We start from the raw sequence: 23,949 nt of genomic DNA, 5'->3' as shown, positions 1-23,949 counted from the left end.
AATGATCCAAATATACCTTACAGCTATGTATGAGTGTCTTAGAGATAGATACTGAAATAGAGATGTTTCAAAGTTTCATAAAACAATACTATATCCAGTGTACTCTGCTATTCTCAATTCTACTTTTTAAAAATTCTGGTCATAATCTATTAAATTTACTTTACAACCTACTAATAGGTCACAATCCACAGTATGGAAAACACTGAGGCAGAGCCATGGAGGTCAGCTGAAAAAAACACATGTTCTTTCTAAGATACACAACACCTTGCCCAATGCCAGGCACACAGGCATCCTAATATTATTTGTTGAATAGATGAATGAACGTAATTAAATTAAATGCCCAAAGCATAAAGACCTCAAGTTGTGCATTTCTATGCCGAAACAAAACTCTAAGAACTTCACGATCTTCAATTTATAGTTTGTCACCAGGTTCATCAGAATGTACTCAGAATTTAACACAATATCAGTGTTAGTAACTTGTTAGAGTGGACAAAACGTTCTCAGGAAGACCATTTACTGAAGGTAAGGGGAGAGTACTTAAAATTTACTTGTCAAAAAGTATGTACAACTTCTGAAATGCAAATTCTTTTTTCTGAATTAAAAAAACAGGTTGAGAGTAAGTCCCTAAAGAAGTTCATTCTTGTTTTGATGGAAGTTAATCTCTTCTACCCTGACGATTTGCAACATAGGATTAGAAAATCTTTCGATATAAATGGAAACATGTGCCAGAATTTCTGACTAACACATTTGATTTGATTATTTTGTGAATGAATTGTATGTGAAGGGAACAGCCACCCTCATGAAGTTAGCTATGCATATTTCTTTAAAAAAAAACACAAAACCAGAATTGAAGTTCAAAAAATTTGATATTTATTCTGTACAATTATAATTGCTAACACTTACACAATGTCAAGCACTGTTGTAAGCAAATACACAATTAATTAAATTCTAACAATAATCCTATGGAGGAGTTACAAATACTACCTCTATTTTACAGACAAAGAAACTGAGATATAGAGAGCTAAAATAACTTACTATGTTCCAAGGATTGCAACACTCTATATATGTTAACTTATTTAATCTTCATAACAAATTTATTTTACAAGTAAAGAAACTGAGGCACAGGGAGCTTTAACTTGCTCTTGTTCATCCAACTAGTAAGTCATGGAGCTGGGATTGAGCCCAGGGCAATCAGTTCCGGAGTCCGCACTCCTGACTACTATGCCACTCTGCGTCCTTTAGCTGCAATATCTGTGCCAAGTTAGCACTGTAAAGTAAGACGACAATTGCCAAGTGAGATCTTAAAGAAAGTGTGAGCTCCTCAGGAGAGAACAGTAGCCCTGCTACATATATTTGGCACCAATGATTCAATCAGAATTTTAAAATATCACAAAGGACTTAGTGAATGCAACTTATGAAAATTTTATCTTATACTTTGCCTAATAAAATCCTATACAAGAACTTTTAAATCATCTTGAGCCCAAATTAATCCAATTATTAATGTCCTTCTGTATGTTTTGTTTTGCTTCTCTCTTACTCGCCTTAGCCCCAAGTTTGGAACAATATGCCATTAAGTTAAAAATGCAAATACCACATGAAAAAGTCTGTGTCTATTTCACATTCATTTTTAAAATTTGGTAATTAGATGTCTTTGGGTGTTTATAAAGAAATGCAGACATCTAGACAAATGTCCACCTCAGCATTTATGGCTCTTATTGAAAAATAATTGCTCTCATGCTCTCCTTCATTTGTTGTTTTTTCGTCCAGCGCTTAATACACACATGTATGCATACAAGGGTGTTAACCTTGATGGTCTGCTCCTTACCCTAAACTACCCTCTTTGTTATCATGATAATGGTCATATTAATGGTCAGGCCTATTTCTTAAAGAGCCTTTGTTCTCCATGGAGACTCAGCATAAATATACCAATAATAATCATTCATGTTCAGATGTTCTATCAACCTACCTTGGAGATGAAGGCTGGACCCAGCAATGATAACTCTTTTCACCATCCTGAGTAAAGATGCACACAATAGAAGTACACAGAACACCATCATGACCTCTGACCTTCACGCCTGAGGTCACTGGGCTCCAAAACAAGACACAAGACCCATGTGGTCATGGGAATCTTAAAGAGACATTTCTGACCATAACCTGGCATTTCTTAATGAGCTCACATTGCTTAAACTCTAAGTTATGGTCAAAAGAAAAACATATCTTTATCAATAGACAAAGATTTTAAAATTCTAAAATAAATTCAGCAGTTGAAAAAAACAAATAACTGAAATATCCACTTTCCCATGGCAATGTGGTATTTTAAGCCAGGCATTTTCTTTGAGAGTTTCCCATTGTTTGGATTGAAATCAATAAAAACAAAGAACCAAATGCTTAATAGCTCTACTAATATTTCTTTTTCATTTTTAAAGTGTGTCTTGGAGACAACTAGTGATAATCAAAAACTACATAGTGATTAGGTTCCCTTAATTTAACACTTCACTCTAACATGCATAACCTTAGATAAACCCCCATTTCCCAGTCTAAATCAATTTTGCAAAGAAGAAACTATATTAATTTTTTTTTCCTTTTCTCTCTTAGAAATACCCTGGAGCTCATTGTAACACCTATTTTCCCAATGTTCATTGCAGTACAATGTTATGGTAAAAAGTACAAAATCATTCATGTACTTCAGGGATAAAGACTGAGACAAATCCTATTTATAGTATATTCTGTACCATACTATGCCAAGGTTATCTGGGCTTGTGAATCTTTTTTAAAATGATAATGCCTTAAAGACTTCAGGGAGGTTATCCTCTACATTGATACCAGGAAAAATACAAGAGTAGGAATTACATGAAAAAATAATCTGCCTCTTCTGTTTAACATCTTTAACATAACAGCTTTAAATCCTATCTGATATTGAGCAAAAATCTAGATGAAAGAGTTAAATCCACTGCTTAAAAAATATGTATCTATTGAACCACAAAGTACAGAACAAACAGAATAAGGCCATCGGCATGTGGCAACTCCAATACATCTAGAGTCTGTATCATTTAGTGACTGTGTAACCCTTAGTTTTTGAGAGGAGGCAAGTAGTCAATAAGATGAAAAACTATTGATCTACCAACAACTTTAATACAACCTTGAAAGAAATTCTATTCAAAACCCAGAAGCCTCCCTCAGTGTAGTAGTTAAATTACTGACTCCTAGGCAAAACAAAAATCCTGCCCTTAGGCAATTATCAGCATGATTCTTTATTTGAAGTCTTACAGGCTGTTCAAGGGAGACCCTGAGAGTTTGGCCAAAAGGAAACAACATGTCCAGTGAGTAGCTCCATACAGGCCAAGCAAAATGGAGCCTCCCAGGATGAGAATATTAAATTATTATGGCTACAATGGGGGGTACACTTGTTAGTGGCCCCCTCCCACTTACATTCCTGCTCCTCTCTTCCCTGCTGTGAGTGCTCATTGTCATACCTAATATTCAAATGCTTTGATAATAATAAAATTGTCAAGATAATAGCAGGAAACTTTAAATAGAAACTCAACTTTTAAAAGCCAGCTGTGTTCTTCCCTGATTGATCTTCCTAAGATGTCTTCCAAAAGCAAATTTTTTTATTTAAAAATTAGAACAAATATCCTATTATATGTAAATATGTATGCACAGGGTCTAGGTTTAGAAGCACAAATTGCACATCATAAATTCAATACTATAAATGGTCAACAGAATAAATGCTACGACAGAGATAGGCAAAGGAAATTGGCTGCATAAGGAATGGGGCAGTAGAATGGGAATGAATCTTTCTTAATTTAACATTCTGTTTGAATGGGTGTATTTTCTTCTATCCAAAGGCCTTTAAGTGGATGCATGAAGTAGACAAGCTCTTAAATCAGGGAACAATCGCCCATGTGGGCATTATTGATGGCACCTTGTTCGAATAAGCAGTTTGGGCTTCTTTATTTCCTTTCATTTGACATGACATTCCACTCAATAGAGCCAGTGAGGTGAGGTGTAATGTGGTTTTTAGGAAGAACACTAGTATTGTTAACATGTTCAATATCTGTACTTCTTAAGGTTGATTCAGAAAACTTCGCTCTTTTGTTCCAATAAAATAATGATTTCAGGAAAACACTTTTGCTCTCTTTTCTTAGTCAATGCTGTTTGGTCTACAGGCATTTTAGATAAAAAGTACCAACGGATCAGAAGAAAAAAAAAGTAGCAGCTGGACACTAAAGCTCTGTAGGTGGCTGCTGATAAATACAGTATTGTAACTTGCTGGCATGAGCCCTCTCAGAGTGCTCTGAATACAGGTCAAAAGGCTTGACAAATTCAGAAGTCAATTTTAAATTATAATCTATATACAAGTGAATTCTTATTCCTGCCACCCAAAAGGATATTTTTTTTCCTTTCTTGGTTACATTGATATGAACCGACTTTTGTTTACCTTTCCATACAGACTCATATCAATATATCCATCAGAATCACCAAAATGGAAAGTTACTTCAGTTTAAAGCACTGGCGGTCATTGCTTTAAGGGGGAATAATCTGGTTTTTTAAATATTATATATGTAAAAGAATATTCCTTAGTTAAACTTTTTGAAATAACTTTTTGGAAAGAAAAGCATTATAGAAAGATAAAGGATTGCTTATTTCCATGGTGTTATCATACGGTGCCGGTAGGTACTCTTCCTCAATTCGTATCATTTGGCCACATTTGCTCCATTGTTCTTTGTCTTCTAGCACTTGTGCTTTCCATTTTCATGGAATTAATTACTAATTGTTTGTATTCCTCTTCAGAAGTATTGTCTTATTCATATATTCTTCCAATCTCCATATTGAAGTTTTCAATTTCTCAAGGTCAAGGAACCATGTGTTTTATTGACTCTTTGCATTTCTTCAAAGCAAGCCTCTCTCTTCAATGTAAATATTTAGCAAAATAGTTGCCAGTCTATAAAGATCAAAAAAAAAAGAGATATAAGAAGGTTATAAAACAATTTCCGAGCAGTGGTCATTTTTGCAGAAGTAGAGTCAGAGGAGTGGAGCTACTATATAATTCTGATGTGTTTGATTTTTTAATTATGATAATATATTGTTTTATAATAAAAAAATAAAGTAAAATAATCTTTAAAGAAAAGAAAAGGAAGATCTGAAGAAGCACACTAATGTTCACCTTGAATGTTCCAATCCAAATATACTCCCACCTTATTAATGAACAGCATAAGTGATAAGGTGAAGAGATGGAGATAAACAACGTTACAGAGCTTGCTGCAATATGAAAAATGAAGAAATTTTTGCAAAGATGGTTTAAAGAAAAAAAAATGAGGAGTATGTACCTTTTAATCTGGACCTTGACCTTAACCTATGCAAGTGGAGAAAATAAGTGTGTTATCTTGAAAAGATATGAAATGGCATCACATGATATGCCACCTACTAATGTTGGCATTCATTCATTGGACAATTTTTTTAAACATCTACTATATGCCAAGTATTTTTCTAGGCACTGAGAATTAGTAGTGAATAAAACAGGTAAAATATCATTGTCATCACTGAATTACATTTAGGTGAGGGAAATAGACACTAAACACTAAATCATTTAATAAAACAAGGTATGGTGATAAGTGCATTGGAGAACAATTAGGAAAGGGCAACTGGAAGTTCAGTAGGTAGTGAGGATGGTTGCAATGAACAGCTCTGTGAATTCCAGGTCTTGTCTCCTTATCTCGAATGCTGCCTTGAAGCTTTACTTCAGCCCCCACAGGTATAAGAGACTCAGGTTACACAGATGACAAATGCATGTAAAAGTTGCTCAATCGTCTCCAACAACAGAAACCCCTGCAACCTCTCGCTCTTGCCTTGGAGCCACACAGAGATGGCCCACTGCAAAAACACTTCCTTTTTGTCAATTACAGAATAATAGAACTTTAGGGAAAACCTAGAATCTCTTCAACCAATAGCACAAAATTCATAGAATTATAGTATGTTCGGGGTTCCTTCAAATTCAGTTTCTTCCACACCTGAAATGAGTTTTATGAAAACAAGTTTAAACCTAAAGACAGCCTGGATGCCTTAAAAATGTTTACCATTAAGTGGGAGTTGATGGAGGTTTTTATAGGACCTAAAGCTTATACAATTTGGGAAGAAAAGTAATACTAATATATGAAAAAAATTAGATATAAAAGTGAATATGTAAATCAGAAAATAAATTAAAGCAAATTATATAATTCAAAAGCTGACAAACACCATAAATATCACAGAATCTAGAATAATCCAGTCTAACTTCTGACTTAATACATTTTAAATCTGTTTCTCCTTCATACCCACATATTCTAATGACAGGCATCATAGAACACAGCCTCTGGCCTTGTTCTTTTGTATCATAATGAGAGATAAATCAGCACAGCATCAGAAGATGTTTTTACACCAAGACATCCTACAATAATTTATCCCTAGAAGTGACTGCAAACCACATACTTATGTCCCACTAAACCCAAACAAAATGTGTCTCCAACTTAACTTCCCTTAGCCATATTCCAAATGTCCCATGGCCACTCAATACCACTCAACTATAGTGGAAGTAATAATCTCACAAGATTTCCATATTTCACAGAGAAACTGAAGCTCAGTTTGACCTGAAGTAAAAACAACAGCAAACCTCAAGGCTGGAATTTCAAAACTGGTTCTTTTTACTATGCTAAGTGTGTTTTTTTCACTGAAAGCTTCAAATAATTAGCAAATAAAAGTGAATATAGAAGAAAGACAAAAAATAAAAGAGATGAATATCACTAATGGAAGGATTTTAGTAAACAAAAGCTAAAAACTGGAACCAGGTAGTCAAGGATAATATATAAACAAAGCGCAATTTAAAAATACTACAGAAATCAATAAAATAGATTCTGGCCTCCAGAATACTCTTTAGAAAAATTATTCAATAGATGCAAAAGTAGAGAGGGCAAAAAGAGAATTCAGTTCACCCAACACCTTTCTCTATCACCAACTCCCAACCCAGCTCATCACCCACCCTTTTATCCTTTTGTGATAGCTTTCCCTATTCAGCTGTCTGGCTGGAACAGGCTGTTTCTCACTGTGCCTCTCTCCCAGCTTGTCAACTGAAATCGTCTTGGAATTATAAGGTCATTGGTATATTACTGAAATAAGGTATTATATCAAACACTTCCCATGTCTCTATGACAAAAAAACTAAGCATTTTTGAAAGAATCAGCCTGTCAAATAATATGTATTGACGGCCTAGTACTGCTAGGTACTGTTCCAAGCTCCAGACTACCACAGAGAGCAAGACAAGCAGACTCTGTCCTCAAGGAGGTTACATTCTAAGTAGAAGCCAACAATGAAATACATTAATTAAGAAAACCTTTTGAGATTGATAAATGCTATGAAGACAAAATAGTTATAAGGAGGATTGGGTGAACTTCTACAGAGAGAAGAAGTGACATTTGTGTTGAGATGAGTGGGATAGGAAGAAACCAACCACAAGGAGACCAGGGAAAAGAACTTTCCTAGAAAAAGGTACAGCAAGTGCAAAGTTCATAAAGGGAAGATGAATTGTACATGTTCCATTTACAGCAAGAAAGTCAGTATAGCTGCAGCTTCATGGACAAGACAGACATAAAGGGAGATAATGTCAGAGAGATAAGCAAGACTAAAATTCATAAGATCCACAGCTCTATGAGCTTAGATTTTTATTAATAAGCTTGAATTTTTTTCTGGTAACAAAAGAAGTCATTGGATGTCTTTAAGCAGTAAGTAATGTGATCTTATTTCCACTCTAGAAAAATCATTCTGCTGTATAAGAGAAATGGTGTAAAAGAGTGAGGAGAGAGGGGTTGGGGCGGGGGAGAGAGAGAGAGAGAGAGAGCAAGAGAGAGGCCAGGCCAGAAAGAAATAGAAGTTTGAGAAACAGTACACCTTAAAAATTGTTTAAAGTCATGGCACTGCCTAAGATCACCTGAAGAAAAAGGTTACATTTAGTAGAAAGCAGGCCTGAGGAGAGAACCTGCCAAAGTTTAAAGATATGGGAGAGAAGGCAATTGGAATTAGTCTGATGCCCTAATTCTCAGGCCAATGAGACAAATACAACAGGTAGTAGGAGTCTCTATATCTGAATATTATGTGGGAATTGGACATAACTACCCTCTTCTAAATGTCCAGAGGTAGAGTAAGAACGATGTGAATTAAACTTTTTCAATGCTAATATCTGCACTGAAGAGACTTCATAGATAGGGCATACATGCTTGGGTTTCTTGACCGAAGAGTCTCATGACTCAGGGTGATCAGATGTTACATTTGTAGAAGACAGACTTAAAGGCCTCAGAGAGATAAGTAGATGGGATGTAGGAGTAGGAGAATAGGGATAATTAAGGGAAGAAAAGAGGCAGAGCAGGGAGAAGTGAAAGATGGGAAAAAAAAAAAACAGTACAAACTGAAGGTAAGAGAATGGCGTAAGAGTAGGTTATTGTTGGCGGTACACAGATTCTTAAAAATATTTATGTATTTAATTTTACAGTTGTCTTCTCTTTCGGCAAGTTGTTTTTGCTTTGTATTTCCAGGAGTGATACAGAGTTTCAAATTTTTAAACATTTATTTAAGAAAAAATACAAAATCAGTCTAAGGAAAAACAATTAAGCATACCAATTTCTTAATCTACAGAATCCTAAGGAGTACCATGGAATATAACCTGCTTTTCAGGATTGCTGTGATGATTAGCAATGGGGGTTATAAATCATCTAGCATAACGCCTAGGAGGTTTTCAATAATTATTAACTAATATCATTACCATTAGTATTTTAAGTACCTAGCATGTGCCAAACTTAACAAAAACTATTTTATTAATGAACCCATAGAAAAACAACAGGAGTTTTTTAAAAGAGAAAAGAAACTGGAGAAACAATTAGATTATATGATTAGCAAAAAATAAGAATGGTATTAATGATAATACAAAAATGAATTGGAAGTAAAGAGTTGTTTAGAAGAAATTAAGGGGATAGGAATAAAATTAGGAGTCAGGAAGTATAGGTAACAAGATGGTGACTTATGATTTTTAGATGGAGCTGAAAGGTCTGGTGCCAAGATGGGGCCTGACTAATTAGGTTGCTCACTAAGCATAGAAGAACAGAAACAAGTGTTCTTGACCTGGGAACCATGGGTGGGTACTGGGAGATTACTAAACCTCTAAGACCTGGTGATAAAATGTTATGTATGCAAGTATGAGAGCAAGTATTTTTCTGAGAAGAGGATCCCTGGCTCCCATCAGATGTTCAGAGATTTGTGACATCAAATTTTTAAATACTGCTGACTACGAGCAAGATCAACTAGTCCACTGAAAGTATCTGAAGGCTGTATCTCTGTATAGGCAGTGTCCCAAGTTTGCCACGTATTGGAACGATGCTGCACTTAAGGTAGCTGGAACAGAGGGGCCAAGTGTTGAGCTGAATCTATTATGAGCAAGTCATGGTCCTATCACTAGCATTTTTCAAAACAGACTTCTGATAAGCCATGGCCAGATCTGTTATAGACCTGGTAGGCAAAGAAGCAATTGGTGTAAGAAAAATGTCACCATGGCACAGCAAGATTTCCCTTAGAAGACAATGAGATTGATCATCACATAATGAGATTCTAAGCATTATAGATGGTGGTGAGTGTGCCTAACTGAGTTCCTGTCTCCACAAGGGCAGCCCTGACCACCAAACCTTGGGTGTACCTCTGAGGAAAAGGCAGGGAAAGGAGAGCCATTTTCACACACTTGTACCCCTAATCTCATTGTGCCCTTTTCACTACTTGTTTTCTGATTCAATAATAAACTGAAATTATCAGCAACCTTAGACCAGCAAATCAAAGGCATCTTCATACCAGGCAATCCTTAGGGAACCAAGAGCCAGCCAGTCCCAGGAAGCTCTGCAGAGCTATTTGGAGATTGCTTTGGGTCTGTTTTATCACAACTCAGTACTCCCATAAATATCTTTAATTTCAAAAGCAAACTTACAATTTAGCACTTTAGTTGAAACATTGATGGAACTTATTTCCATCGTTGTATAAATGGCTCATCCTGAAAAATGTCTTCGTTGTTTATTTAATAAACTTTAATTTATCCAAACAAGAGAAGCAAGAGAAAGTGGGGCCCTCCCATAAAAGAGGCCAAATTTAAAAGGAAAATATATTAATAGATTCTAGAATATATTTTGAAATATCTGTCTTTCCTAAATATTCCTAAACATTTAAAATTTTCACCCTACTGGCCATTTCTTACTGTATGTTTTAAAGATGAGAAAAAATGGTGAAGCTCTCATGGTTGAAAGGGTGCCACAATGCAAGCTCTGTAAAGACTCCAGTAGCAACTGTTAAGAAACAAAGCTATCAGAGCACCAGAAGAAATTTTGGTACATTAATAGATACATAAATGATTCAAACAATATCAATGACTTAAGATTTTTTTTTTTTTTTAAATGTCAGCTCAGCATCCAGCTCTAGTAAAAAAGTGACACTTTCTTGGCTTTTTGTTGTTGCTTTGTGAACAACAAAAAAAAACTACAAAACCCTGTTTCATAGTGGGTTAGGAGGACTAATTCTTGATAAGCTCATCCCTTGAAGACAAGGTTCCTTACTTCAAGAGCTAGGAGAAACAGAATCCAAGCAGACATTATTAGCATAATTTTATATAGAACATTTTTAGTTTTGTATATAAATGTGAGTTTCTCATCTTGGAATATATATTTTTCTCTCAACTTGTTCCATTTATAGCTAAGAACAAAACAGGGGGTCTTGTATAGTAATGTGTAGGAAAAATATAAAGGAATATATTTGACAGTGCCAAGTCAAACAGACATTCAGAGTCACATACATATCAAACCTTCTTATGGGAATAAAAAACAGTGATATCTTCTATTACCATGTTCCCCCTCCCAGGCAGAGCAATGAGGAGCCTGGAGTATTTGGTGACCTACATTGAAACCCACATTGGAAGGGCTTCCTCCCCTGAAAGGGTCTCCTTTCTTTCTCTGAAGTTCCTCCTGCAGATAACAGTGTAGGCTCAGAGAGGTACGGTGTGGGACAGAGAAAGGGAAAAAACCCTTTCTTCACACTCGTGCTGCTCTGAATGCGGACCATCTGTGCCCCCAGCTGGAGCGCCGGCAATGGTCTGGCACTTGAACCACACCATATTTACAGATCTAAACACAAATGGCTACTGCCTGATTGTTTCATGATTCATTAGTCAGACAAGCTCTCTTCTCCCGCCAGCACAGCTGTTACAGAGTAAACCTTTGTCACTTAATAGGCCTGATTATTACTTTCCATCAAAGGTATTGATCTGTGTCACCTCTACTTAAGGGAATGGGGGAGAAGAAAAGAGGGGAATAAAATATACCAGGAAAACACGAAGCAGAAGAAGGAGGAAGAGGGCAAGCAAGGGGCATTAGGCGAGATCGGCGACAGTGGCTTCCTCCCTTGCTGTCCTGCGTGCCCTGAATATCTGGATTCGTGACTGGCTTTCTTGGGAAGAAGAGCCATGCCTCACATGGCGGACAGCCCTGCGCCCCCGAGACCACCGCAGTCACAAACTCTGACCACGCAGATCATTGCTCAACTGCGGGCGCAGGGTGAACTGAACCGGAAATCTGTATCAATTAATAAACCAAGCCAGTGTGCACATAAAGTACAGGCTCTGGAGGGAATTTTTTATAGCTCCTTTAATTATCTCCTTTTGTTTAACAAATAAAGTGAAGCTATAACCCTGGGCTGTTGCCTGCCTGAGACGCAGGGCAGTCGCCCCTCTCGAGAGGTGCTCCTGCCTGGCTGCCAGGCAGCACGGAGGGAGCGCCGGCCGTGTGGATGCCAGCTTGGCACCCTGCCGGCGCCTGCATGCTCTCTTTCTCTAGCGCACTGCCCTGGCTCTTTCTATCACTTTTCTCACTTTTTCTTTTCTTAAAAAATACTCAAAGAAACACAAAGTGGGAGGATTTCTTGGGTAGGAGAAGACAAAGGCTCTCAGAAATTAGAGTAACTCCATAAAAATCCAGGTAAAGATTCTTACCATCACCACCACAGCAACTATTTGAGAAGCACGAAATTTTAAAAGGGAGACCAGAAGCATCTATCCAGCTTTCTGATTTGCCCACCAGCAAAGGAAACTCAGAGAGACTAGGAAACCTCCTCCTGTCACACAGCTTTCGGGGTGGTGCACCTGAGTCTAAGAGAAAAGTCCCTACTAGTTAGTTCAGAGCTCTTTCCATTCTATCAACAAGCCTTCCAGAAACGAGTATCTCAATTCAGACCGCAATGCCTTTAACTAATATTGTAGTTCCCACAGCCCTATAAAAACATAAGATCATAAAAGAATGAGACTTTTGTTCAGAGCTTGTGGAATCAGCCTCAGTATAGTCACACTTTTGCAACTATATTCATATCGTAGAGGAACGCCTTACTTCATATAGTACACATATGTATATGCATGGATATTATACACAAGGAATCCCAATGCATCCATGCATGAAAAATCCGCCTTGTTCTTACAACCACTTAACAGCTCCGGCCCTCTGAGATTCCAAGAGGCTAGGTCCCTTCTCTTTTGTCTCCATACACTCATTGTAACTGTTACCCAAATCTAGTATATTCATGAGATCTTTATGACTCTTTTTCCCCAGAGCTCATCCTCTAATTGTAAGGACATTGTCATCCTAGTTCAAAAAAGGTCAGCAGCTTTGCTAAGTACATCACTGCTTGTGTTATGGTGTTCACCACAGATGACAGATTGACTAGCCTGAACATTGAGATTTTCCACTTGTGTGATTGTCAACAGAAGCAAGAGACAAGGCTCACCCTGCCAACTCAGTTTATTCAGAAGGGAATGGTCCGAACACGGTTTGCTTACGTTTCTATTTCCAAAGACATTGTTAATGAGTACAGCATTGATATATGAATGGGCTGTGACCCTGGGGAGCTGAACAGCCCATTTCATACTTACTTTACTCGCAGTAGGCCCCTGGCCAAGGGTACGATGCTAATGGCTTGAGAGTACTTCTGACCCAGCCCAGATTTTACTCAGTAATCTGACAGTGAAAGACCCTCTGTCCTATTTCCACGCCTATAGTTCTCTAGGTGGTTTGATTGTTATACTTGATATCCATATCCAGTACCATCTAGACTTCTCGCCTTCCTTCTTCCTAGCTCCCAAATGGCAATGGGAATTTTACTTCTTGGAGCAAAATATAAATGAGGCATGTAGTGTGTATTTCAGTACCCCTAAAAAATGTTTCACTGAAATTTTATCCTTAATTATTTCATCAGAAACAGAATGCAGATACGGAAGCAAATGAAATCTTACTAATAGCCAACTTTCAGCTTTGGAGCTTTCCAAAATCAGAGTTTCTTTTTGTAAGTGATGTCTATCAGTTGACAGGACCAATATGATTTTACATGGGTACAGTTTGCCAAACAGGAACTCCACATAATATAGTGCACTTGAAATTCATATAAAAAGAAAGCTGTCAGCAAGTGAAAACATTAAAATAAAGGGCATTTGTTCTTAACAGGGAAGGAAAATCAGCTTATAACCACAAAAAAGAAACTGATTGGCAAGAACTCATGTCAAAATGCCAAAGTACTAAAAATACACTTTGATATTTGCTCTGCTTATATTCTGCTTGATAATTTGGCTTTGAATCTAAATATGCATTTCTCCCAGCATATCAACAAAACGGACCTTACCTAGAAATCTACGTATGGCGACAAAGAGCACCTGGAAGTATCCTCTATTTAAAAAAAAAAAAAAAAAAAAAAAAAAAAAAATTCCTTAAAATTTTTTAAAGACATCTGATCAATGGTTGAAGGAGCTTAAAAAATCTTGGTGAGGCAGGAAGTATAGGTATACTCTCTGCATTTTACAGATGGGATTCTGATGTGTTAAAAAGTTCAACATAGAGAAATATCATGAAACAATCTTTTCACAGTATATTTAAAGCTCCTACATGTGGGGATCCACCACGTGGAATGCAAAAAAGCTGTGATCAGAACTCCAGGAAGACCTACATGATTGTATACAAAAATAAATATCACTAGAAAAATGATGTCCAAGATCATCCCAAGGCCTTTGTCTTTGGAAAAAGCATGGGAGAAAATCAACTTTCTGCCTTCCAGTGTGTCACATATTCTGCAGGTAGCCATGCAGAATGGGCTTGAGTCTGGGTACTTTCTACCCAGAGTAAAATAAAACATACATGTGCAGTCAATTAAAACAATGTGCCTTTATAAATAGGCATAACACTTGTTCTTACATAGCTACATTACTTAACTAAATATACATTGAACAGCTGGGACTAAAACCCAAAAAATACATATAGCAGATTGCAATGAAAACCTACGGTTGTATTTAGTTACCTACACATTTTAATCTGGTGCATGCAACCAAAGCCAACAGTATTCAGAGTTGGATAATTGTGCTTTCTTGCTCTTAGAAATGTCAACACCAAAGCATGTTCTGGAAAATGCCTTTTTCTTTAAATATTTTTTATTTATTTTTTCTACATTTTTATGGGGTGAATGTACACAGACTTTTTTTAATGCATTGCATTTATATTTCTCATTTCTAAGTTTAAAAGCTAACACAGTGAATCCTAAAATGTCTCCAGTCAATGTGATATGGGTGTGGATTATAAAATAAGTAAGTGTATAAATGAGTGAATAATAGCCAACACAACTCACTATGCAATAATTACACATACATTAACTCATTGAATCAAAAGAATACCCTATGAATTAAGTTCCCTTATTAACCAAATTTTACAGATGAGTAAACTGAGTCACAGAGAGGGTAAATAACCTGCCATATGATATACAGCTGTTATGTGGAGCTGCTGGAATTCAATTCAGGTTGTCTGGTTCCGAAGTCCATGATCTTGAACTAAAAGTTACAGATAAAGATAATAAAAAGAAAGAACTAATGAAGGAATGAAAGGAGAAAAGGAGGGAGGGTAGGAGGCAGGAAAGGAATCAAGGAAGGAAAAATAGGGAAGAAGGAAGGAAGGGAGGGAGGGAGGGAGGGAGGGAAGGAAGGAGGGGTATTGCCTCTATAATACAATGGGGAAATTTGAAAAACGTTCCTAAGGAATGAAAGCAAGTCTTTCTGAAAACCAGAACAGATCTTTTTGGAGAAAAGGAGGAAAGAGGGGTTTTGATGCCAACTGAACCCACTATGAGAGGAGCTAGGTAGAGGAGAAATGACTGTAGATTTGGTCTGTCTGTGCCAGCTCTCAGGGCCTCCCTTTCATGAATGTATCCATCTGCCCCAGCATCCTAAACAATTCAATGAATACTCTTCTCTGCTTGGAGTTAAGAAGATGTCAAGGAATAAGACACCTGGAAACCTAAAATGCAAGTGTGGTAATGCATGGTCATTTTGCCATGGTGAGTGCGCTCAGATTCATGCCAAGGAGTGGAGCCTGCCTTCTTGCCAGCAGTCCAGACATTCAGCAAACAGACCACACAGCAGAAGCAGCAGGCACAGAAGCAGAAGGGATCTGTCCACCAGAAGAGAAATCTTCCATACATCCATGGGAAAAAAAAAATATATACACGATGGGAAGAATAGACTAACGCTGACAGTAGCGGCAGAGTGTTTGTGATGAGAGAAAGTAATTGGAACTCAGCAGTAATGCTGACTGGCAACAGAAATACTGCAGAAAAACACATCATTCAATGTAAACTCAGAAGCAGACCACACAAATAACAGAAACATCAGTCATTGTTTTTTGGACTTAGGCAGAACAGGAAATCAAGACCATCAGAAGCTTTAGTACAGATGCCTGAGAGTGCTGAGGTTTGAAGGAGCTGAGGGTCTGTTTTAATTTATTTTCTCTTTTCTTTGTTACAATAGGCTCCTTTGGGGTAGCTGTATCTGGTGTTTTAAGGAGTAGAAACAAAGACTTTATCCATGTGACCCTATTTGGAACCTTTTACATTTATATTGATGCAGGTGTTTTCAAATACAGCCTTCCAATAAATTATGACCTTCAACTTCTAGATGAAGTAGTGTTGTTTTCCACTGTGGTAAATATATCAGAATATTGAGTATAGTACTAAGAATTAATATAGTTATCATTTAGGGAATGCTTACTGTGGAGCTTTCAGGCATGGTATAAGGGCTTTATGTACATTAATATTCACCAAAATCCTGAAGGAAGTGCTGTTACCCTATTTTCTTAATGCATGTTGTTGGGATTAGCATATAGTGAAGGCAAGAATTTTGCAGAAAATAAAATTGAGACTGAGAGAGGTTACAGAACCAGGAAATGGCAGGGTCAGGATTCGACCACAGGTTTGTTGGGATCCAAAGCCCTTGCTCATAAAAGATGTTGCCTTCAGAATTGTCATTAGCAATATTAAAATAACTACAGTCCAGACAGCAGTCCTGAGGTTTACCCTCAGTGCACCCATGATTGGGCTGGCACTCATGACTGCTTGAACCTTCAACCACTAGAACAAGCAGGGGCACCACAACAGTGCGACAATGGGAGTACTGGAAGGAGCCTTGGACGAGATTTCAGAAGAGCTGGGTTTGGGGCCTGACTAGGCTTCTAATTCTTGATTTCCTTGCACATGCTCTCATGCCTCTGAACTCAGTGTCTAAATCTCCACAAAACGGGGATAAAGAGATCTACATTATTAGACTTGAAATTGGGTGATTAAATGAAAAATATGATATAAAACACTCCAGAAATGAATGTTTGAAGTCTATATAGCTATGTGATACTCTTAGATAGTAACTCTTCGGTTTACACTAAAATACTCAAACACCCAAACAGAGGTTAGTGTCTTCCCCTCATCGCTGCTTTCTCTCAGACAGCAGCCACAGGCATTAGATGCTACCATGGGAAACATTCTCCAAATGCTAGAAATTCTGCAGGATGAGCAAGAGCAAGATGACCATAAATTGGGTGTCAGCCCAGCCCTGGGACAAAGACAGAAAAGGAGTTGGCAATTTTTGAAGTGTTCTGCATTATAAAGGACAAAAAGGGATGAATAATTCCCTATTTTCTTAATGCATATTGTTGGGATTAGCATATAGTGAAGGCAAGAATACTAAATCTTGTTGCCTTCTGACTGCATCATTATACAGAATATAAACATACATGTATCTATGAGGTATTCAAAAATGCCCAGGCTTATCAAACTTTCATTTTTGCCTCCAATTTCAAAATTGTGCCCTTTTTTCCCAGAAAGCTGCAAAATCAGGAACCTTACTAGATCTTGTGGCTTTACATCCCTTGAATTACATTTAAATGTAGTTTCAAAGTCCCCAGATTTCTACCAACGTAACTAGAAGTTTCAAGGATTTAACTTTTTAAATTAGGATTCCTTTTGAAAATCTGTTAAAAGTTATTAATCTTCTCCCCAGATAAAGGCTCATGCACACACATACACACATGCACACACAGCTGACTGTACAGGAAGTTGCAGAGATTCTCTGAAGTCCATCCATGAGCCCTTAATGATTTATGGGCCCCAGGATCCTCCCAGACTTCACATGTGCTTCTGCAGATGAAAACACTGCACGATAACGCTTGGCCAGGGGACAAAGTGGGGATTAAAATCTATTCCCCGTACCACTCACCAAGTCATGTGGTGTCCACACAGAAGGGAGTTTGTTTTCTAATTTCTGCAAAGGTGCCAAACGGCCAACAGTGGTATACTAGGGCCAGCTCACACCAGCTCTCAAGCTGAGTACATTGTGTAGTCTCCTCCCAACTCCATGTTCAGTGACAGTCACAATAGTGGTTTGAAATCAGCCATAGTGGGACTATTAACACAATGGAAATCAGCAAAACCTGCAAATTAGGACCACCCCCACCAAGAAAGCCAGATGCTGAAGATTCACCAGTACACCACAGCATGTGGGAGAGTAGAGGCCCTGAGAACTCATCCTATGTCATAAGAGATTTTCAATAAAAACCTGAAAACACTATTTTTAAACCTACATTCTAATTTCCTTTCAGCCTGTCCTAATTGCCTTTAGGTCAAGGGCACGTGTGCCCTGGCTTGTTTTGAGCACAAATTTAATAGTTAACAGATGCTAGAGGAAGTATGCCGAGAGAGATGTGGAAAAATTGATTCCCATTTGATCCCAGATGGGTTTAAAGACAGCATCCACAGTTATCAACCTATGTTTTAAAGCATCTGCAGCACTGATAGCAGTAACTGCCACAAGAACCATTAAAAAAACAAAACAACTAATGGTTGCATATAATTTTTAAGATAGGGATTATAAGGAAGAACTACAGGGGAAAATGAATCTGAAGACTCATTACTCCTTAAGATGGCAAGGAAGAAAAGACCTACCCATCGCAGGTATAAATTGTTGTGGACTGGTATCAGGTGTCTTCTGTAGGCTTTTTGAAGAACAGCTCTTTACTACTGAATTCTATCTTGAGCTAAGCATTCTCTTAGCAAGGAAAAAGAAAAAGTCAGGTCAAACGATTGATTCCATTTCTGAATTACAGAGGGCTATTGATTTTTCATTAAGGTTCCTGTGCTGCCCTCAAGAGCAGGGAGAGAGAAGGCAAAGTAATTCATTGATCAGAGCGGAGGGCCATGTTCATTTATTGGCTTCCTGCCACATCCCATTATTACCGGTTCTAAATGTATATTGAAGTCAGTTTATTTTCATCACAGCCTCCTGTCATCAGAAATGTCTCTCAGTAACTATTAGTTTAATCATCCTTTTCTCACAATGGTAATGAGTGATAATATCCAACGTGATCCTGGATTCACAGATATTATTCATTGGATTGCAGCGATGCCCCTCCCAAAGCTCTAGTTAAGGGTCTGCCAATGCTTTCATAGTCTATAAGACATAATAGCTTGAGAATTTTTAAATATATATATATATTTGAAATAGTAGTGCTTTCATCATCATTTTATTTATTTTTTAATTCCTGGAAAATTCATGTTTGTTAACCTGTCAATTATGATAACTTTAGGGAGTACAAGAAACCCACCCAAATCAGGTATCATAAGTCTACACCAGGACACTGGAAACCAATCCAGAAAATCATAAAGCATGTCCAGAATAGATCGTGTATTCCACTGAGTACACTAATTTTATTTGTGGAAACAATCTTGAATTACTTTATATGTCTTGACTTACATTTGAATTTTTATTTTACATAATAGCAAACTGAGGTCCCAAAAGACTGAATGGTGCAGGATCACCCAACAAAGTGGCACCGTGGGGACCAGGACTCATGTTTCCTGGCTTCCCAGTCACTGTTTGTCCCGCAATACCATTCTAATAATCTGTCATCCAATTTCAGGTGATATTTATAATGCATAAAATCATAAGCTGATATTGACTTTAATATCAAATCCTGGAAATGCTACTAGTGCTTTTTTCTTTTTCCCCATCTCCAGATAAAAACTATTGCCTATTAAGTTCTGCCTCACACCTAGGTAAATTAATCAGCTGCCCACATTGTATAATAAGAGTGCCTACTCTTCTGAGTGGATTTTCCCAACACCCTGTGAGAGGTAGGAAGAATTCTCCCATTTCATAGATAATTTGGCCAAGGCTACATGGGAAATAATTTGCAGAGCCTGGACTCAGATTCAGGCCTTCTCAATGAGGGCTTTTTCCACTACACTACAGCTCCCTCTGGTGCTGAAATTAACAGTGGGAACTATTAAAAACGACTATGAAAAACTATTTTAAAGATGTATCCCAGTAAATTGAGCTAGAAATATAGTAGAATAAAATATCTTATTCAGAGTAGCAATCTATACAAAATGCCTATGAATAACCATGACAAAAATATGTATGGAACTTATCTGACTAAAAATAGACAGTTTTACTGAAAAAAAAATATAAAATAAGATCTGACTAAATGAAGAAACACAAAATACTTAAGTATGTCAATTCTTTCCGATGTAATATTTTGGAAGAAGGTAGATAGCATTATTCTAAAATTTCTGTGGATGAAAAATCAACACACACACACACACACACACACACACACAAAATCTGGAAAAAAATTAATGAAGAAGCACTCAGTCTATCAAATATAAAAATGAAATTTAAAACCTCAGTATTTGAAACTAGTCAAGAACCTGTGTAAAAATTAACAATTAGAGGGAAAACTATTACATATTTGAAAAAATTAAATTTATTCCATTCAATTTTGAATGCTTATTTTACAAGGTGCACCAAAATGTATTTTAGATAAAGAGTTAATTATTTTGGGTTTCTAAAATACTATAAAATAAGAAGAAAATAAAGATAAATATTTAACTTCCATAACTATTTTATCAACATAAAACCAATAAAAAAGATAAAAAATAGATTTTACTATATTAATATTTAAAATGATGATTCAAAACATCACAAACTACAAAAATTAGAGATGCAAATCACACACACATGCAAAAAATGCTTTATCTCACTATCATTCAAAAACATTGATTAAAATAACATAACATTTTAATCTACTGAATTAATAATTTTTTTAGATAATAATAATCAAGACTCTAGTGAGACAGATTCTATCATACTATTGAAGGGAGAATAAATATTTCATTATTTTAAAAAATATGATCTTATGGACCTGAAATTGTATTTCTAGAAATTTAGCCTAAGGAAATGACCAGAGATGTTTTTAAATACAAATGTGTACAGAAATATTATTTATAAGAGCCCAAGAGGGGAAATAATCTAAGTAAAAATAGAGGGACTTTTTTTTTTTTTTCTTTTTTTTTCCAAGACAGTCTCACTCTGTTGCCCAGGCTGGAATGCCATGGTGAACTCTCAGCTCACTGCAACCTCTGCCTCCCAGGTTCAAGTGATTCTCCTATCTCAGCCTCCCAAGTAGCTGGGATTACAGGGGCCCACTACCACGCCCAGCTAATTTTTGTATTTTTAGTAGAGACGAGGTTTTGTCATTTGGCCAGGCTGGTCTCGAACTCCTAACCTCAGGTGATCCACCCGCCTCGGCCTCCCAAAGTGCTGGGATTATAGGCATGAGCCACTGCACCTGGCCAAAATAGAGGGATTTTTAAACTGGACACAACCATATGATCAAGTAACACAAAAATGTAAATATCATGTTTGTTTTAACTTTTATTTAGGTTTGGGGATGTACATGCAGGTTTATTATATAGGTAAATTGTGTGTCATGGGAGCTGGGTGTACAGATTATTTTACCACCCAGGTAATAAGCATAGCACCCAATAGGTAGTTTTTCAATCCTCATGCTCCTCACTCTCTCCACCCTCAAGCAGACCCCGGTGTCTGTTGTTTCCTTGTGTCCATATGTACTCAATGTTTAGCTCCCACTTGTAAGTGGGAACATACAGTATTTTGTTTTCTGTCCTTGTGTTAGTTTGCTTAGGATAATGGCCTCCAACTCCATCCATGTTGTTGCAAAAGACATGTTTTCATTCTTTTTTATGGCTGCATAGTATTCCATGGTGTATATATGCCACATTTTCTTTATCCAGTCTACCACTGATGGGCATTTAGGTTAATTCTGTTTTTGCTATTGTGAATAATGCTGTAATGAACATATGCATGCATGTGTTTTCATGGTAGAACAATTTATATTCCTTTGGGTATATATCCAGTAATGGGATCACTGGGTCAAATGGTAATTCTATTTTGAGTTCTTTGAGAAATCACTAAACTGCTTTCCACAATGGCTGAGCTAATTTACATTCCTACCAACAGTATGTAAGCATTCATTGTTCTCAGCAACCTGGCCAGAATCTGTTGATTTTTGATTTTTAATAATAGCCATTCTGACTGGTGTGAGATGGCATCTCATTGTGGTTTTGATTTGCATTTATCTAATGATTAGTGATGTTGAGCATAAAAATCGTCTTTTGAAGGAAATTTAATAATGTGGGGAAATGCTCATTCATAAAAAATAAAAGAGAGAGAAACATTGTGGGACCAAGGTTGTAAAGACTGAATGAAATAGCAATGGGAATGAGGAGACAGGGATGAATGGGAGAACAATTTAAGATTTAGAGGGGCCAGGCGCGGTGGCTCAAGCCTGTAATCCCAGCACTTTGGGAGGCCGAGACGGGCGGATCACGAAGTCAGGAGATCGAGACCATCCTGGCTAACCCGGTGAAACTCCGTCTCTACTTAAAAAAAAAAAAAAAAAAAGTAGCCGGGCGAGGTGGCGGGCGCCTGTAGTCCCAGCTACTTGGGAGGCTGAGGCAGGAGAATGGTGTAAACCTGGGAGGAGGAGCTTGCAGTGAGCTGAGATCCAGCCACTGCACTCCAGCCTGGGTGACTCCGTCTCCAAAAAAAAAAAAAAAAAAAAAGGCCGGGCGCGGTGGCTCACGCCTGTAATCCCAGCACTTTGGGAGGCCGAGATGGGCAGATCACGAGGTCAGGAGATTGAGACCATCCTGGCTAACACGGTGAAACCCCGTCTCTACTAAAAATACAAAAATTAGCCGGGCGCGGTGGCGGGCGCCTGTAGTCCCAGCCACACGGGAGGCTGAGGCAGGAGAATGGCGTGAACCCGGGAGGCGGAGCTTGCAGTGAGTGGAGATCGCGCCACCGCACTCCAGCCTGGGAGACAGAGCGAGACTCCGTCTCAAAAAAAAAAAAAGAAAAAAAAAAAAAAAAAGATTTAGAGGAATGGGATAGGATCCTGTTACTAAAAGCAAGTGTGGAAATAGGGGTGAGCACTGGATTATGCCCAGGATATCTTCTCAGGTGTTTGGGTGAGTAGGGGAGGCCATTGCCAAACTAGGTAATACACATGGAAAGGTTGAAACTTGACCTGGCTCTCTCAAATGTATAAGCAGTCTGCTTAATACCCATCTTTCCTAACCCCATTGGATTTTTGTCCCTACTACCACCACAGGAGCATTTTAGGTATAGGGAAAGCTCGTTATGTCTCGCCTCTTTCTAACATAGCAGACCATGTAATCTACTGACACTGAAATTATGTTCAATGTAAAACTGCAGCTACATGGAGAGGCAGAAAGATATCCATGTTATTGCTGCACTGAAAGCTCAAGTGGGGGTTGTTCTAAAAGGTTCAGGTATCAAGAAGAATGTACAAAAGATAAGCTTACCAAAAACGTTAAATAATTACTAACCCTCTACAGTGCACATAGCACTCATAACTATGTGGGAAACTGTGTTTAGGCTTCAGTAGCTTTTGCCACTAAAAGTCTTGAGAATATGAGGAATAGTTTGAAAGAGAGATATTTTTTAAAATCTGCATAACTTCTTTAATTAAGCAAAATAAGTATTTATATTAATAAGAACTTAATGTAGTATTTATCAGGTTTAATAGATTGGATAATCTATATGCATGTAATTAAAACTAGTTCTAGAAAGTGTGTGACAGCTTGTGTGCAGTATCCATGATCATAACTTCCTCCAAATTTCTCCAAATTATAACTGGCTTCAACTTAACCATATTGCATAAATTTTACACTTTTGACTCAGTGATAATATTAATACTTCTTCCCCCAAAGAACATATTTGTAGGCTAGTGAATTGTTCCTTTCTGCATACTAGTAAGATATTTGGTTCCATTAAGGTTAAAAATTTTTCCATGAAAATTTTGGAATCAAGTATTCGTATGACTGTTTCCTTTTTAAGTTTCCCTTTCACAGGAATAATAATAGTTCTAATACTGAAGCATCAACATTTAGCGAAATGAATTACAGCATGAAAGCTAACCCTACCTACATTTCAATCTCAAATCTGTGTTCATGGGCAAGACTTTAACTTCTCTGATGCTCAGTTTCATATCTATTAATAGTGCAAAATTGTACCTTTCCCTAATTTGAGTGAAAAAAATGACTTGCCAGAGTTGCTGTAAGGACTAAAGATATTGTAAAGCATCACCATTAAAATAATTTACTATCCTATGTATTTTGTCTCTGTTATGTCATTTAATTCTCAGAACAATCCTATTCTTTTCCCCA

At 37.3% G+C, this 23,949-nt stretch overlaps 1 long non-coding RNA gene across 1 annotated transcript in view; it reads right to left on the bottom strand.

Moving 5' to 3' along the window:
* Nucleotides 1–847: 847 nt before the first annotated feature.
* LOC103235861 (uncharacterized) overlaps nucleotides 848–23,949 on the bottom strand; it is a 126,354-nt gene continuing 103,252 nt past the window's right edge. Inside the window, exon 3 of the long non-coding RNA XR_012093374.1 lies at nucleotides 848–4,945. This is a non-coding gene — a long non-coding RNA (uncharacterized lncRNA). The remainder of the gene's footprint in view (nucleotides 4,946–23,949) is intronic.

Source organism: Chlorocebus sabaeus, chromosome 7, assembly GCF_047675955.1.
Source record: "Chlorocebus sabaeus isolate Y175 chromosome 7, mChlSab1.0.hap1, whole genome shotgun sequence".
Lineage (NCBI taxonomy): Eukaryota > Metazoa > Chordata > Mammalia > Primates > Cercopithecidae > Chlorocebus > Chlorocebus sabaeus.
This window is presented reverse-complemented; position numbering and strand designations above follow the sequence as displayed.